The sequence below is a fragment of the Doryrhamphus excisus genome, linkage group LG13 (assembly GCF_037039965.1).
Source record: "Doryrhamphus excisus strain RoL-2023G ecotype Guam linkage group LG13, RoL_Dexc_Guam_v1.1, whole genome shotgun sequence".
In the NCBI taxonomy this organism is placed as follows: Eukaryota; Metazoa; Chordata; class Actinopteri; order Syngnathiformes; family Syngnathidae; genus Doryrhamphus; species Doryrhamphus excisus.
Window position 1 is genome coordinate 1,118,388 of NC_136369.1, and position 19,055 is coordinate 1,137,442.

General features: G+C 46.3%; 1 long non-coding RNA gene across 1 annotated transcript; it reads left to right on the top strand.

Annotated features, from left to right (window-relative positions):
- Positions 1-14,677: 14,677 nt before the first annotated feature.
- LOC144901619 (uncharacterized) lies at positions 14,678-18,491 on the top strand. The gene is made up of 3 exons (XR_013629673.1): positions 14,678-14,772; positions 17,873-17,926; positions 18,025-18,491. It is a non-coding gene; the product is annotated as an uncharacterized LOC144901619 (long non-coding RNA).
- Positions 18,492-19,055: the final 564 nt, after the last annotated feature.

Below are 19,055 nucleotides of genomic sequence, written 5' to 3' on the forward strand. Positions count from 1 at the left end.
ACCAATATTTTCCTGAAACTTACCTATGTTCTACTGCTGATGACTAAAGAATGACAGGAGTCAATCTTTCTTATATGGTCGGTTCCATGTTGACGTTATTCTGTGTGCTTTGAAAAATGAGTGAAAATGGTTGTCCTTAAAAATGGCTACTGCTTAAAAACCCTGGATCAGTAGGAGGTTGATGGTTGATTCCCGTTTGCTTTGTTTTTCCTTGAATGGCATGCCCAGCGCTCCTGGCTTCCTAATGAAAAGTGTAAGCACTTTTTCCTGTTGTGTCTGACGGGATCCGTCATTGTCTTTGTCATTCACCCCCCCCCCCCATGGCCCCCCCTAGCAGTCAGACGGTGGCGTGGCGGTGACGTGATGAGGCTACACAGACTGTCAAGATGGATTGCAACCCTGGCCAACAAACTCACACGGACACACAAAGGACGTACGAGACAGTCACGCATGCGTGCGTTCGGCCATGTTGCATGACCGTGCAGTCCAACACGGCTTCATGCAGATGCTCAAACACGCTCCGGTGGCCTGTCAGCCCAAGACTGCGTTTCAGATGGAAACACGGCTGGGTGGGCATGGTGGCGTCACTCCACCACAACATTACATCACACGCACTACCTTGACATAAGTACTTCACAATTACACTTACTGAAGTCATCCACTCAGGTCACATGACCAGCGACCAGGATGGGGGGATTCGCCAAGGACAAGGACACCGGAATTCCAGGGACAGAGGTTATGAAAAATGCAAAAGGTTTGCCATAGACCTCTGTAGCATCACACCGGCTGCTCGGAGCTTGTGCCCAAATACAGTGCACCTTGCTGGGCCAACCAACAGGTACACTCGGTCAAATCCTAATTTGTTCCAAGTGTGAACAAACTACACTTTCCTCTTCAAGTCAAAAGTAGATATCAAAGCGTTACCAGTGTCCTATCTTCTTGGGAAGCAGAAATGTTTGGCATCGCTTTGGAAAACAAAGATTGTTTACCTCTAAATAGCAATAAAAGTATTTTGGTTACACTGTGTAAAAATATCATATTATAATTTGTTATGACTGATACGTAAAGCTGTGTAAAGTTGTGTTGTTAGTGACACGCGTGCCGAAAAGGTCATTGCTGTTATTATCAGTCATGGGAGAAAACATGCAAAAAACGTCTGGAATCAAACAATCTGGGATCATCCTTCATTCCTGCTAATCCCAATCCAGGCCAAGATCTGAATCAACCATCAGACACCCGATAGCCGATAAACCTGTCAGCAGTGTGGTTCTACTATGATACACACTTTGACTGGGACTTCAAACTAAGCTTTCCACCCCGACGCACACACACACACACACACACACACACGCACGCACACACACACGCACACACACGCTAACCCCAAAGGACAACATGTCAGCCAAAGATCTGAACACCTTCTGGCCTGACTGAGCTGAGGGATCAGGTTGGGATGTTTGGCCGGGTCAAGCGTCCTCGCCTGGCCCCCCTTTGACACGTGTCCTGGTGGGAGTGCACCGACCCGTGCCCAGGCCGGACCGGAAGAGGCGAGCCAGGGCGCGGCACGATTCCCCACACGTGTGCAACGTAGGCCGGCGGTAGAATGACTGGAATGTGGTCGCTCCTTCGCCATGACACACAAAGCCTCGGAACGAGCCGAAAGGTAAACCAACCGCACGATCGCTTACCTCCGCCCCGCGTCCCCCCACTAAAAGACAAAGCAACTGTTGTACTGACAAGAGGTCTCACTCTGTTGTTCTCCAGGAAGCATCTTTGGAGGCCACAGACGAGCTTCAATTAGAGTCCGTGTGTCCTTTCCTATTTTTCCATTGTCCTTTTCCTAAAATTAATGTTCAAATTCTGGTTGTTCTGGTTCCGGGAGTTGGGTGTCTTGTGACCCCCCCCCCCCCCCGTAAAACGGTTCTAATAAAAGACAAGCACAGACCTGTTGCCTGACTTGGATGATAGCGGTGTCACAGGACGCTTCGTCACGCACGCACGCAACACGTGAACAAGACGGGATCTACGAGACCACAGTTACTTTTAAGAAAAGTACAAGCAAACAATATGAAGGATGAATATGCCAATATACTATATATATATGTATATATCATATTCTACTGCACTCTGTGTGTATGCTAGCGGCCCCGCCTCCCCCCACCCAGACAAATGTGAAAACTGTAAATAATTCATGATGTTATATTTGTAAAAAAATGATTTTTTTCAACCATGTTTTGTGTTCATGTTGTGGCAGAGCATGAAATACTCTTGTGTGAAATGTAGTATCATAATACTAATACTACATAAAGTGTATCTTTCTGAAAATCAGATTTTCTCCTTTTTTGTTGGGAACTGATATTTCCCGAAGCTTACCCATGTTCGACTGCTGATTACTAAAGAAGCTAAAAAAGTCAAAACTTAGCTCGGTAGCTTGCTATGCTAATGTCGGCCATCTTATGTCCCTCAATGTGGTCTAAACAAAAAAAAAAAAAAAACAGGAGCATAAAGGTGACTGTAGGGGTGCTATTTCATGTCTACAGGGCTTGATTAATATTAAAACCCGCATGTTCCATTTATGAAGTCATTCAACACCAAAGACATATTTATGTTATTATAAACCCAAACGCAACAACATATTTATACGTCTTTTACGTTCATTGCCCAAAAGGCACAAATAGGTGATGATGCAACACTCCACTAATGCATTTGGCTGCAGAGCAATTGGAAGCCATAAAAACGGCCACAAGGGGGCAGGCGTGTATTTGATAGGAGCTCGGCTGGGATCATGTGGACGGACAAATCACACGTGACAGGAAGGAGGAAGTGAGAGCGTGGAGAAGATCAGGATCGGATCCAAATGGGAAAATGGTTGCTCCAGTATATTAGTGAAAAATTTGCTACTTTTATTTTGTTGTTTATGTTGGTATTGTTTAGATATTTGAGCTGTCACAAAAGCTACAAATATACTTTTTACAAAAAATGCTTTTCTTCCTTTAGTTGGGAACTGCTATTTTCCTGAAACATACCTATGTTCTACTGCTGATTACTAAAGAATGGAAAAAGGTAGAAACAAACTTTTTTCCCTGATGAAAGGTGGGAGTCTGGTCTTTCCTTTGGTAGGTTCCATGTCCACGTAGCCATGGAAGACCAGAGTCTGTGTGCCGTGAAAGATCGGTCAAGATGGCCGCCACTGGAGGGTCTTGAGAATGAATGAGCCGCTGAACAGTCTGCTGAGTGCCGAGGCGGGGACCTTCTCACAGGCGTGTCGGAAACAAGAATCCACCACGCCTCCGCCGGGACCTCCGGCCTACAAGTTAGGCGTCCCCCCCCCCCCTCCCGTGGGAAAATGTAAGCTGATGGGATCTTATTAAATGGCGCTTCAAAATAACGTCAGCCGAGACTTCAATATTGCATCATCATGTTGTGCACCATTCAGGCCCGAGAGACTAATCAGATCCTGGAGGATCCTGGGGGGGGGGGCGGCACGTCCATGCAAAGGTGCATCTCGGTAGCAACGGGACGGTCGTCGTCGTGGCTATTCGGGAACGACGCATGTAGCGGCGTACGGATATTTCCTGGTACGCGACTGGAAAGACACAAGTTCGGGAATGTCAGAGCGCATCCAATTACCGAGAACGGCCCGGCGACGCCCACACCTGCTGCTCAGCCCCTCCCCGGCCCCCGGTGCTAATGGATGGGAGGCTAATTGCTCCTCTCACACCCAGACGCCCGTCTCACAGGACGCGCATGAACGTGTTCGCTACTGTGGCTCATTAGCACGCTTCCTGTCTTCTCCTTCCGACTTCCGAGCGTGATTGTCGCACAGAACGAGCCGGCGCTGACGTGCGGGAAGGCTGTTAAACGCCGCACAATTTTTAGCTGCTGTCAAACAGCGTAGCGGCGGTGTAGCGGCGCAGGCGTGTTTTATTTTCAGATATTCTTTTTGACTCACAAAAGGAGGCGGAAAGAAAGTCAGTCAAAGATCAAAGCAGGCCGACGCTTCCTCAACTCAGCCGCCGCACTTTAGCTTGGAAATAGCGGCGACGTCGCTCGCGTCTCTCAAACCCAAAACTTTACACTTCTCAAGACTGATGGAACTTTTTGATATCTACTTTGTATGAAATGGAGATTTCAAGGGGAAGTGCACTTTTTGGAATGTTGCCCATCATTCCCAATTCTTATATGAAACATGAACACATTCCTTTCCCTTTTCTTTGCTTTCTAACATGAAAAAGGAGTTAATATGAGCTAGCTAACAATGCTGTCATTGGGACACGCCTATTTCCACTATGAAAATAACCTCTACCAAGGTCGTAGTTGCGTATCCTGGCCTATTTTCCAGATTTAAACACCAGCCTAGCGTCTTTATCGGTATGACGCCATGACAGTTTATGGTATGACGTCATAGCGGGGGGGGGGGGGGGGGGCATCCATTGTCGCTGACAGAGCTGCCTGTCATTTGTGTAAGCGTTGCCGCACTAAAATGACCTGTGCCAATACTTCCTCAGCGTTTCCATGGCAACCACGAGCCGCAGCGAGGCCTACAGAGGGAACGTGGCTCAACAAAGACGGAGCTCTCCTTGGTGCTGGTCCCGGTCTGTGCCAACAACAAAGCCCTTACCCTTGAGGCCCAATTAATCCCGCGGCTAATGTGCTGCTAATTGTTCTAAATGGGCCTCCTGTCACTCATTGCCCCATCGTGTGGCTGTGTTTTAGTTGGGGGGGGGGGACACGGTCACCCTGTGCTTGTCCTGTTTAATGTTGCATCAAAACTCTTAATGATGAGCTTTTAATGGCGCAATCACTGCAGCGTCCTCACCAGATGATTTACAGTCCATTTATGTTTTGGCTGGAGGAGCTTCATGCACGGATGAAGAAGCAGCAAGAATGATGGGTGTCTGGTGACCCCCCCATGACCCCAACTCCACGCAGAGGTTGGCTCTACCAGACTAACTTTACTTTGAAGAAAAGTAGAATGAACAAATATATGGTAATATCATTTCTACTAGTTACACCCTGTGTGTATGCTAGCGGCCCCGCCCCCACCCACCCAGACAAAGAGATCATATCACTGTCAAAAGGGCTCACTCTGTTCATGCCGTTGTTCTATGGAAGAAACACTCGTAGGTGCTGAAACCTTCTTCCTGCCGTTGGAGGCGAGGAAAACAGACAAGCACAAAAAGTAGCTTTTCTCTCTTTTCTAGTTGGGAGCTGATATTTTCCTGAAACTTACCTCTGTTCTACTGCTGATTACTAAAGAACAGAACAAGGTGATGAAAGATGTCCCACAAATTGATGACAAACAATATTTGCGTCTACATTTTTTGAGGCCTAATAAATATATACTATGATCATCTATATTCATAATCATGTGATCACATGATGTCACTGGATTTAAATGGAAAAGATTTCTCATTCAGAAAAAAAAGAGTCAGAAAAATACTTAAAACGATTAAATGATGTAAAAAATGTCGGGATGTCCGATATTTTTGCTAAAAACTGATATGCCGATATTGTCCAAGTTTCTCTAAGTTTCTGATATCGATATCAATACCGATACATACTGTATGTTGGACACAGTGATTGGGAAAAATACGATACTGATATCAATCCATTTTTAAAACAATTTTTAAGCCGATAATTATCAGTACCTATAATTAGGGATAATTAAAATTATTTATAAATACAATTAAATTATAAATTTATTGACTGACGCAAGCAAACACGCAATCTGAGGTGAAAACAGAATTGAAAAAAAGACGGAAAACAGACTTGATTGGGCCCCAACTGCTCGGATTTCATAACGTGAAGACTTTTCTCAAGTTCTCACAAGCCGGTACAGATCGCAGCGTGTGTGTGTGTGCGTGTGTGCGTGTGCACGCGTGTGTGTGCGTGTGTGGGAGCGAGAAGAGAAACTAAAGCGAGTGTTCGAGTACGCTGCATGCAAACCGCAACCGTGCTCTGCGCTGTAATTGAGCCTTCCATGGAAACCGCAGCTCCTTCTGCCGCCGAGCTTCTCGGGCCATCTTCACAGGCGAGGTCTGGCCGCCAGGCGCAGACGGAGGCTACGCTAACCCCGCCGCTGTTTGTTTGTCTTGCAGCTGAAGCCACCATTACAGTCAGAAGCACAAAAACAGATGCTTGTCATGTTCGAGGGCTGTAATTGCAGGCCTCGCGTGATGTTTTTATTTTCTCTCTGACCTCACTGGATAAACTCAAGAAGCCACTTAACATCGGCCTGGTCTTGCCAGACTCCAGAGAGGGAATTATACAGCTTTCCCTTTTTTTCATGCTACTTTGGACTTTTTCTTTCATTGGTGGCCTTTTCAAAGTAAAAGTGGCTGCTGCTTCATCAAGCGTAGCCGCTAATTTTAGGCTTGGCAGCCATAAACTGATGCTAACGGATACCTAGCGCCCAATTAATGCAATTTATTGACATCATTCATCAACTTTGCTTAAATATGTTGTATAGTCTTTGGAATTATGCTCTTTATTGTTGTTTTTGAAAGCAAACAGAAAATTAGCAAAAATCTTTCATTCATTCATCCTTTATTAAACCAGATAAATCTCATTGAGATTAAAAATCTCTTTAACCAGAGCGACCTGGCCAAGATAGCAAGAGACATAAAAGTTTGTGACAAGACATTTCCAACATGCAATAGACAAAAAAAAAAATACTTTGACCACGCCCATGCATTTCACCATCCTTTAAAATGACTTTCAATTCTCCAAACGTAATAAGTTGAGGTAAGTTTAGCTCATTTTGAAAATCATTCCATGGAATCCGTGGAATTGGAATGCTGTCCTACCTAACTGTGTTCTGACTCTAGGAACTACCATTAGTACGTTTTACCATTAGAACGGTATTTACGCATGTATGCAGTGGTAAGATGGTAGCAGCCCAAGAATACATTTATCGATAAAAACCAACCAATGAGTCCACCTGCGAACGACCAGGGATGGAAACTAATTTGCCTCCTCCTGGTCCTAATTTTCCTCCTCCTCCTTCTTTCCCAATCCTATCCCTGCTCTTCATCTTCATCTTGACATGTACAATTAAAGTCCCATAAAGGCAGCGGCCATGACGTTTCAGCCGTCAGCGAGGACAGAGAAAAGAAAGACGACGACGTCGCAGCCAAAAGACGACCAAGCAGTTTTAGAGAAACGGCGAGAGGGAATTGGCGTGGTTACCTTCTACTGCGTGACAGGCGTAATTGACAATGTGGGCGGAATGGAGCGAAAAGCAAGGTAGCGACAAGCTAGTTATTACGACAAGACGTCCACGCATGGGCAAGGTTGGCGGAATTGACCGTCTGGCTGCTTATTTTAGAGTGGATGAAGCGCAGGCTGTGAATAGGAGGCGTGATTCTCAAATACGAGGAGTTAGTTGGGAAATCAGTTTGGAAATCAAGATAAGTAAGAATAATACATAACACTGAAAAATATTCCGATGATCCATGAGTGAAATCACGGAGATGTAAATGTTTGTAACGTTTGTTTTCATAGCTAATTCCAAGCCAACAAAGTCAATACGCTGGTTTTTTACCAGGACATGAACAACCTGCTGGTATCTAAAACTCACCTTTTCTATTTCCTGGTGCATTTATTCCTCGTCTTCTCACATTATTCACTGAAAACCTGAATGAAAAGCAGGTTTGCCCGCCTCTGCTGGGCCCCTCAATTCGCATCCGCTGAGGGGACAAAATTCTGGCACTCGACTGCACCATAAGAAAGAAACAAACCCCCAACCGTGTATGAAGTTTTTATAACCGCATCTCTCCGCTGTGCCCGGCGTGGGCAAACAGAGCCCAACTCAGTGAAGGTTTTTCCAGTGCCGTGTGAACTCCCAAGACGAGGGGAAAGGACAGGAAAGGCCACCTTTGCCCGTTTGTGGCAGAAAATAAATGACGGCTCTTGAGGGTGTCCCACAATAACCACATCTGACCAAGCTTTCTTCAAACCTCCACCCTCGCTTTGCCGCATTAGCTCACCGGACCATCCCACCCACCGGCTGAGCGTTAAGGCCGAGCCAAGCCACTAAGGCGAGATGGTTGTCTGAATGAGACCACAAGCCGTCTTGGCCGACTGCACCAGCCTCCTCGGTAGACCTTCAGCAAAGCTTCATGGCTGTCCTCCGAGCCAAGACGTGGACCACACGGCGCGCATGCATACGTTTTACTTTTTGTACTTGTTTGTTTATGTCTGACTTGGTGCATGCGTGGGTCTTCATTCGTCCGTGTACATCTGTGCCCTCAGATTACATGTTGAACGTAACATACGTGTTCTGCTTTGCTTTGAGCACGCTCCCCACATTAAAAGGCAAATTAAGAGGGAAAAAAGTCCCTCCACTTGGAAGTCCCCACAACTAAGAGACACCACACTCGCTCAGACGGACCCTGGCTTTTGAAAATAGAACCAGCAGTCAGGGACGGACCCGGGTCTTTCATGAAGCAGAAAAAGGGAGCGATCCTTTTTGGTAGTTCAAGGAACGTCCCAAGACCGTTTTAGCACATTTCTCACATGCCAGCTCGGGACATCTCCATTCGATTCCCCCAGCAGATGTTGCTACAGCGTAGGTCAGGACCGCCTCCTACAGCCGCTGTTCCTTACACATGCCGGTTTTCCAAGCGTCGACAGGCCGCAGAGGTTCTTGGTCTTGTCGAGCAAACTTGACGGGCGCTTACAATTTCTTCAGGTGGTGAGGTTGTCTTTCAAATGTTTTGCTGGTGTCAGGTTTGGCCAAAATTTCTTTTTTTTTCCATTGTTTGTCATGTGTTATGAATCCATTATAACTCCATTACTAAAGCTTTGGGGCTCCAGCAAACCACAGTGAGAGCCATTATCCACAAATGGCCAAAACATGCAGTGGTGAACCTTCCCAGGAGTGTCACCAAAATGACACCAAGAGCATAGAGAAGACTCACCGAGAGGTCACAAAAGACCCCACGACAACATCCAAAGAACATCCACCATAAGAAACGACCTGCGAGGCAAAGTTCCAAGACCAGAAGCACCGCTGGAGAAGAAGATTAGGGCTGGTCTCCATTTGGCCAGAAAACATCTTGATGATCATCAAAGCAAGAGTAAAGTATGGTGGTGGTAGTGTGATGGTCTGGGGCTGTTTTGCTGTTATAGGACTTGGAAGATCAATGGAATGTCCGGCCATCTGTTTGTGACCTCCAGCTGAAAGCAACTTGGTTTGTGCAGCAGGACCGTGATCCCCAATAATGACCTCGGGTGTCGGACGCATGTTAACATGGTTATTGACCATTTCTGTGCATTAATTGGAAAAAAACAATCACGGTGTGTGGCGTCGCAGAAGCTCTGTCGTAAAAATAATATGAGTAGAGGAAGTGACGGAGGTCTCGCACATGTGCAGAACCAATCATGTTATGGATCGCCTGTCGTTGGTATTCCCAACGTCCAGCTTTGTGTAGTCCATGCAACCTTCATACGGAGCCGGCATGGAACACAAGGTCAGGACTTTATTTCAGGTTTGTCGGGTGTTGGTCAACAACTCGTGTTGGTTTTACACGTTTGACTTACAGGTTGTATGTTGGGGGCGTGGCCATTTTACTACTTCAGGGTCACCATAACTATGTTCTCCTCAAACAAAAAAAAACACGACACAGCTACTTGAGGAATGCCACAAATCACATGGCCCCAAAAAATCGTACATCCGGGGTGTGACGGAGACTTTAGCTTCCAGGCTTCTTCTTCATTTTCCTCCAACGCATCCCACCAACTACTCATCTTTTCCAGTTCTTCCGCTTCCCTTTGCTAGGTCTCATCTCCACTGCCAGTAAAGCCATGCAGATGCTTGTCTTTCTGCTGCTACCGTCTCCATGAACACCCACGAGACACACACCTGCACACCTACACAACTCCACACCTCCACCGCATGGACACACAAAAAGCCATCCTGGGAATTGCTTCCTTGCTTCTGCTCATGCTTGTGTAAGATGAATGGTTTCATCCTCCCACGTTTGTGCTGGAATCCTCGATGCTCCATTTTTTCTTTGGCCAAACCCGGACGCCATTTGTTCTTACAAAGCTCCTCCTATAGCAGCCTGAAGTCTAAAAGGGGATGGCTTTACTCTGCAGACAGAAAAACCTTTCCCAGATCCTGTCCAAAGCTTTAAATCACTAGCTTATTGCTTTTATGATGATAAGTCGTGTGAAATATTGCTAATGTTGCAAGAGTAACCAGTGGAAAGCCGGGTAATGGGGCAACACGTAGATTGGGATTGACTACATGGGAAGCATCCAGGCCACCCCCTCACTGTTATTTTATGGCGACTCATAAAGTAGCCCAAGCAGCACCACAGCGGCAGGAAGCACATTAACATCAATGCTAGCGTTGCTACTGGACTCCTGCTAGCCTGATGGTCGGGAATCGGGACTGGAGCAATCCCATCCATTCCGCTCGTGGAAATAAGCTCATGAAGAGAGTCAGGTAGAACTGCACTGACAATATTTTAATCATTTCTAGCTTGTCTGAGACAAGCACGGCTGCACGGTGGTCTGGTGGTTAGCATGGTGGCCACAGTCAGGAAGATCCTGGGTAGAATCTCAGTTGGACATCTCTGTGTGGAGTTTGCATGTTCTGCCCGTTAGGTGAACCGGTCGCTCGGGTTCCCTTGAAAAGGACTCCTGTGTCTGGAGCCCATCACATCATAAACCGACAGGCGCGTTCAAAGCCAATACCGACCTGAACATCATTGTTCTACATGCATGGGAACCGGGACTAATGCTCCGATTCTGCTGAGATCTTATTTGGATTCCTGGTTTCAGGGTAACCTGGGGTCTCAGGATGCTAGCTGATGTGGAAGTTGGGTATAAATAAAGGACGGGAGCTACGACTACTTTATTCATCAGCAACACTCAACCGACCTGATGGCATGTCTGAGTGATGCCGTGACTGTCAGGTGGAGCACAGGAGGCTTTGATTTCAGTGCAGACCTGCCAACATGTACTCATTTACAGTACTCAACATGCAGCTTGAATACTCTTGAAACGTATGCTCTCCGTTTTCTTGCATTTTGCTGGTTTCTGCTTCAAGTTGAGTCAAATTGGGGGGGGGGTGTAAAAACATTTGGCCATTAAGGTGAAGCAAGCGTGACGAGCCGACACTTTGCCATATTTGTAAACCTCATGCCTCACACGTACAGTAACGAATCAGTAAGCAATACACGTGACTCATATCCATACGCAAAAATGGAAGGTGTCTTCATGGTCATATAAAGACTCGAGTCTCCATGGAATCAAAGGGGCCGTGTGATGCGATGCATCAATTCCATGTGCGGCTTCTCAAAGCGCTGCGGTGTAAATGTTGAAGACAGCGTCTAATTCAGTCCCACTCAGAAGGAAGCCAAAATGTTTATGGGTGGTCTCGTCTACTCTGCAATTTGGTCTTCTAATGTCACATGTTTCGATTTAATGCTCAATCTGCTCCCTCGCCGCACACTGACAAGTACATGTGCACCAATATAGCATCCAGCGTAGCATCCAGCGTAGCATCCAGCGTAGCATCGGGTACGTGGCAGCCGTCCACACACAGCACGTGTCAAGATGGTTTAGGATACACAACATTTCAGGGCTGTATTTAGCTTTCAATTAACCGTGACTAAGTTACTCCGTTCTTGGAACTCAAATAAGATCTTTCTGTGCCTCAGAGAAAAAAATATTCACTGAAGAAAACACGCCATCATCGGTATTAACTCATTCCATCCCAGACATTTTTCACAAGCCATTTGGACGGATTTATCAAAGCACGCAGAACATTGTGTTGTCTAGATTTAGAAACATGGAACCTACCAAAAGAAAGACTAGACTTCCGTCTTTCATCAGGAAAAACAAGTTTGTTTCTACCTTTTTCCGTTCTCTAGTAATCAGAAGCAGCACACAGGTAAGTTTCAGGGAAATATCAGTTCCCAACTAGAAAAGGGAGAAAACCAGATTTTTGTGAATATTTTTTGCTTTTGTGACAGCAATATCTAGCCAACTATACCAACATAAACAACACAAAAATTGTGTGGAAATATGGGCTAATAACTATAAAAGCAATCTTCACTGGCTAAATGTACTGCAAAAAAGGCCAGTAAGGATAATTCATAATGCCGCCTACAGAGAACATACTAACTCCTTATTTGTAAAATGACAAATACTTCAACTTGCTGATATAGTTCATCTTCAAACAGCTAAAATAATGCATAAGGCTAAAAATAAGCAATTAGCTAAAAATGTCATCCAATACTTCTCTACAAGAGAGGAGAAATATGATCTCAGGGAAGAAGTACATTTGAAACACTTCTATGCTAGGACTACGTTATGCTAGCCATAGCATTTCAGTATGTGGAATCAAACTATGGAATGGATTGAGTAAGGAAATCAAACAATGCACAACGATGAGCCAATTCAAGAAACAATACAAGCAGTTGATGTTTGCTAAATACAAGGATGAAGAGTCTTGAACCAGTCATGATGTGCTATATATATCACTATATTGACACGCACTATGGTACCCATTATGGCATTGGATGCTCATATCACACAGTACTTTGGTACGGGACAAAAAATAAAAAAAATTAAAAAATGTTTAAAAACACCCAAAAAATTAATAAAAAATAATAAAATAAATTAATAAATAAAATAAATTAGCTAAATACAAGGATGAAGAGTCTTGAACCAGTCATGATGTGCTATATATATCACTATATTGACACGCACTATGGTACCCATTATGGCATTGGATGCTCATATCACCCAGTACTTCGGTACGAGGTACATTATTTAAAAAAAAAACAAAAACAAAAAAAAAACTGTATTATGGAAAGCAGGAAGTGAACAAATGTAACAGTTAGTGATTGTAAAAGTACCAGATGGAGGGGTAGGATTTAATAAGCTTTGCTTCTTCCTACTCCTTTTGGACATGTGGAACTGGGAACTGATTATGGGATGCACTCAATTGGAATCTGATGCATGTTCAAATGAAATTAAACCATTACCATTACCATTACCATTACCATTACCATTACAAAAAGGCTTGTTTTGTATCACAATAATGTCAACTCTTTTGAACCATGAACTACAAAATTCACGTTGGGATCAGAATGGAAAACGTAAGGCAGAGGGAATTCATATTTCCAAACTGCTGAAGCAATAATCAATGTTGGTGTTGGCAACTTGATCTACATTGCTGGTTTTCAACTGGTTTGGCTGTGGGACCCACCACGAAAGACCAGTGGCGACCAAGATGGCGGCCATTTTCCAACTCAACTTCTCACACACTCCTGATCAAAATGTTAGGACCAAATGAAAAAGTACAAAAGCTTTGCCAGAGACCTCCGTGGCGTCACAGCGGCTGCTCGGAGCGTGTGCCCGAATAAGGTGCACCTTGCTGGGCCACGGCAGGTGGCTCCTCCCCCTCTATCCTCTGGTTGTCCTGGTAGTAGTGATGTCCTGGTAGCCATGTTATGATATTTGATGAGGACAAACGGGTACACAAATGTTTCAGGATCAGTTGTAGGTATTTCAGTTTTGAAGGTATGTCCAGTTATCCAGAAATAAACATTGTGTTGTAAACAGGAAATTAACTGGGAAGTACTGGGGAGCATGTGCTTCTGCCTACTCCTGTTTGGACATGTGGAACTGTGAACCGGTAAGATGAGTCACTTTGCATGGTGCTTCTTCTTCAATTGACAATAAACAAGAAAAGACTCCTCCAGCGTAATGTCTTACAGGTTGCCATGACGACCCACCATAACCTCGTAACCCCTGGAAAATCCACGTGTGCGGCCATCATTCTCACGCACAGGAGCGCTGCATGGCCTGTGGTTGGAGGCCAGAACTAAATCTAGTTTACAGCACGCACACACACACACACACACGTGCACACACACGTGCACACACACACACTGTATGGAACTACGTGCTTCACCACAACAGAAGTGTGAAGCAGCTCCTCCGCCGCATCCTGTGTTGATGTGAGCCGCTTGGGTACAGGAACCCCCCCCCCCCCCAAGTGTACGCCATGTGAAGACTTCTTGCGTCAGACATCCGGAATTGAAGAATCTCACGATAAAACACTTCATCTAACACCTTCAGCAAAATGTTGAGGGTGAAAAGTGGAGACGTTGAGCCTGGTTGGTGTTGAAAGACCAAACGGTTCGATTGCACTCGGCAGGAGGACTCCGGGTTCAAGACTCCTACCACCACTCGGGTCGTGAGACGGGGGGGGGGGGGGCGGTTGCTGCTACAGGGGCTTAAACATCGCATTGATACCAAAAACCTCAGGAGCCTCAGGCCTCCTTGGTGTGTAGATCATATGTAGATGGTGTGTAGATCATCCAAAGCGTCTCAGTGGCAGATTACTATCACTGTCCTGCGCCATGCCGTTTGGACTGGACACAAATGGGACTGGACTTACTGGATTTACTGGATTACCTGATGATCCGTCTGCAAAGTGACGCCACCCCCACCAAACTACCTTCGCGATGGATGCGCTAGGACGTCTACACCTCCTCAGGAGCGACACTGGGGGGGGTGCAGGTAGGATTGCAAGGTTTACACTGTACGTAAACACTTCCCATCCTGCCTCATGCTGAGCAATGATTGGCTTCTCCAAATGAGAAATATCAGGTTGTCATCCGGCCAGATCTCACGGCACCCCTACGTCCTTCGCCATGGACGGTTGCGGGAAGCCATCCGCACCCGAGGTGGACAAGAGGAAGTCGCCGTGGCCTAGATTCGTCCAACAGCAGACGCCCCCAGGTAGGGAGAGAGATAGAGAACCAGCAAATGAAAATGTAAAGCTGCTCTAAGCGCCATCTTAATGAAATCCCATATTAAGGTGAGCAGGGAGTCAGCGTGCACCGGAGGGAAGGGGGCCCAACGGGGACCTCTGCCTCCCGTCTCATCCCGTTTCCACGCTATTATTCCCCCGTTATCGCTTCCCACACAATTTGATCCCCTTTTCTCCCGATTCCCTTTTTTACTGTAAAAAAAACATCTTGACTCACTTCGCCCTCCTTTCGTTGTCGTGTCATGCTCGCCCCCCAACCCCCGCCGCCCCCGGGGCCCCGGTGTTCCTTTGGCTGTTTCCTTCCGTCTGCAGATGCCACATCTGGCAGCTCCAGACGAGGCCTGCTTGGCTCCAAGAGAGAAGGAGAGATAATCTGGCTAATCCCTCCGTCATCCCGGAGGCTATCACGCTGCTCTATAACCTCCTAATCCCATAATTCCCTCACACTCGGCAGTCAACCTCGCTGTCAGACACATCGGGATCCTTATCGACTGGAGGCGGCGTGTGTGTGTGTGTGTGCGTGTGTGTGTGTGTGTGTGCGTGTGTGCGTGTCCTTTGCAAGCTAAGGGGCCACTTAAGCAAACGGATAAACAAAGCATCTGCAGACAGAAGCACAAGAAAAATATTCTTTCCTTTTGATTGACGCACTGTATGACAATGTTATTCCACCCCCCCAAGAGCAACGTGATGGATAAGCACATTGATGTTGGACCTGCTGGAGATGCCAGGAGAGATAACATAAGACGTACGACGTCAACGTCAATATTGATGAGAGGAGGTGTGACGCTATGGAAGTCTTCTCCTTTTATATGGGGGTGTTCAAAGTGTGGCCTGGGGCCTTAACAGGAACATGGGAGGGGGGGGGGCAGCAAACATCAGCAGCAATTAGAAGAATAAGAAGAAAGTCCAAAGTCCAGCGGCCGTCTGAAATGTCTTTTCTAGAAGATCTGCCGCAACGCTTCTCTTGAATTCAGCGTCACGAAATGTGGCATCGGATGGCGCTCCCTCCCACCGCCGTGGCGTCTCAGCCGGGCTGCGGCGGTGATTTCGACGAGGGAGACGGCTCATCAAGCCGGGGAGGCAGCCAAGCGGAGTGTGACAAATCTCCATTTACCATCGGCGCACGGGGGCCGGGGTAAAATTAGAAACTCCCCGCTGCTAATTCCATTTGGTGCAAATTAATAAGTGTTTTTGTCCTCCTCCCCTCAGTCCGCCCCCGCCTTCTTACTCCTCCCTCATCTGCTCTCCTTGACAAATTGCATTATCTGAAGGAAAGGAAGATGCTCATACACTAGTAATGAGACATTGTTAGGCAAATCCCAAGTCGCTCCCAGCATTGTTTGTGGAATAAACGGCTGATTATCAGCTCGGGAAGTGTGACTGTGGAAGCGAGAGAGAGAGAGAGAGAGAGAAAGAGAGAGAGAGAGAGAGAAAGAGAGAGAGAGAGAGAGAGCGCTATTGGCCGTAGGGAAACACACTGTTAGCTTTTCATCATCGTTACCCTTTCCTATTGGACGAGGAGGCACTCCTGATCATGATAGGAAAGGAAGTGCAGTAGTAGTATCGTAGTACACAGTATATAGTAGTATTGCAACTAGGGAGTTCCTGGGGGAAATGTTGATGGGCATGCCCTGTGTCGTGTACCGCTGGCCCGGCATTTGCTAGCATGCTGTGCTATGCCAGGAAGTAATGCCATGTAGAGACATGAGTAAATTAGCAAAACGGCTAACAGTTAGCATGCTAGCATCAAAATTTCAGAAACCGTCCTGCAAGGTTTCTATATCATGCCAAGTACATATATATGCATTTGGACACGAATTAAATAGCCAAAATGCTAACATGCTAACTATTCTGGCACCTTGCAAGACATCCCTAGGACAAGGAGGAACCCCTGATCATGATAGGAAATTAAGTGCAGTAGTAGTATACAGTATATAGTAGTATTGTAACTTGAAAGTTCCTGGGGGAGATATTGATGGGCATGCCCTGTGTCGTTTACCGCTGGCCCGGCATTTGCTAGCATGCTGTGCTATGCCAGGAAGCAATGCCATGTAGAGACATGAGTAAATTAGCAAAACGGCTAACAGTTAGCATGCTAGCATCAACATTTCAGAAACCGTCCTGCAAGGTTTCTACATCATGCCAAGTACATATATATACATTTGGACACGAATTAAATAGCCAAAATGCTAACATGCTAACTATTGTGGCACCTAGCAAGACATCCCTATGTACCAAAAGTTACGAGGCAGTGGATTGATGAGAAGTTGTTATATTAGAGAGTTAACGAGTTCGCTTTGATTTATTTCACCACTTCCACACAGAATGGGAGAAGAGTGTGGGGGGGTTTTCCACTGCTGACTCCACGCAGAATGCCACATATCACTTCAATATGTTCGCTAATACTCCACCCTCGACTGCCGCCAAACAGCCATCGTTCCTTCATGATTTCATGGCTGGAAAACGCAAAATAGCGAGGGAGCGCTCAATGAACCGTCGTATTTTTCCAGGGATTTGAAAATTATTTAAGTATTTAAATGTGTTTCAATCATGAAACAACCTCATTAATTATTGAGCTTTCATTCATTCATTTTCTACCGCTTATCCTCACGAGGGTCGTGGCCATGCTGGAGCCTATCCCAGCTGTCTTGGGGCGAGAGGCCTCCATGTTGGAGGTGGAATAAACGAAAATTCTCGTCATTCCAAAAATAAATGATTACCCGAGCAGGGTCGGGATTGCCAATGGCTGCTCCGTTCGGTTTGCCGGGAATCTGGTAGATAAACGAACGTCGTCATTCCCATTCCAGTGTTCATTTCATCCGTGCTGATGATTTAAATTTAACCCCCGGCGTCCCAACAAACGGGTGTCGCCGGACAGCGGAGCCAATCAGCCGACAAGCAGGTGCCTTAATAATTCAATACACGTCATATTCAAATATCAGTGCTCACTGAGCCGATTGGCCACCGTCCCTCAGGCCTCGCTGGTTATTAAGGACAGAAATTATATATTCATAACACAGGATATTGCTGCTTGTTTATTTATAGCCTGCTTCCATTTTTCACTTGTAGGTTGTCAGAGGACTCCTGAGCCATCTTCCGTTCTCTACCTGGGGCCATGTACAGGTACGCACACTCACACACAAACACACACACACCACACACACACACACATCAGGCCAACCTTAAAAACATAGCAATGGCTAACTTCCTGTCATTTTCAGGCTGGATGGCGGTTACGTTTCCAATCTTCTTCAACTTCTTCAACCAGCATGTCATCATCTGCTGTGAGGGGCCGAGGCCGAGGGGCGTCAGGGCCTCGTGGGGACCGCAGGCACACGTCCCTCGTGTGAATACGAGACATGAAAACACCTCAAAATAACGGCAACAAAATGGAACGGAAATTGGAACGTGACTGGAATGGAATGAGTTGAGGGTCCGGGTTACTTGGGGTCATCGGGAAGGGGGGCCACAAGATCTGGTGTCAGGACATCCCGTGAGAGAAGGCCAATCAGGTTGAAGTACGGCATGAACGATGAAGGCAATGTTGAAGTGCCAGCGTGCAAGGCATTAATGGGAGCCATAAAAGGTCCCTGACATGATCATATTAGCAACTTTCTGGTCAACGTGCAATTTGCCTGAATATTGATTACAGTTTTGTTAACCTTGCCATGCGCAGTCCTAATTGACTCCCTTGACTTGTGTTTTATTTACACATCTTAAAATAAGCTACTAGTGTGAGTACAATGTTAGCGCTGGAGCTCCAATAATTGTGTGGAAAAGTGGACAAACGCAGCTCATTAGCATTAAAGCTACAGACACAGGAAGTGGTCTAAATTCCGGCATCAAGCACAAACATGGGCCCTTTAAACAGGGGCATTATCCAATAAATACGAAGGTTCCATATTGGTTGGACTATGTTCAAAGTGGGACATCCGTGTTTTCTGGAATGAGCAGAGAAGAAATATTCCTCAAACTGTCCGCCTTCTGGGAGGCATCCGTTCAATTTTTAAAGGTGAGCCTCCCGGTTCTGCCGTGCAAGATATTGGAGTTGGCTCAGCGGAGACCAGTCAATCAGCAAAGGTCAGTCGGGTTTGGGAGACGTGGGACGTCTGAGCAGAACCTAATCTCATCCGTCCTTTAAGGGAAGGATTTGGGATGCGGGAACGCCATTACCGACCACCTTCCCGAGTTTGTCATCCACCAAGGGCAGAAGGGCCGGGAGACCTGCCAGCTGCACACGTACCACACACAT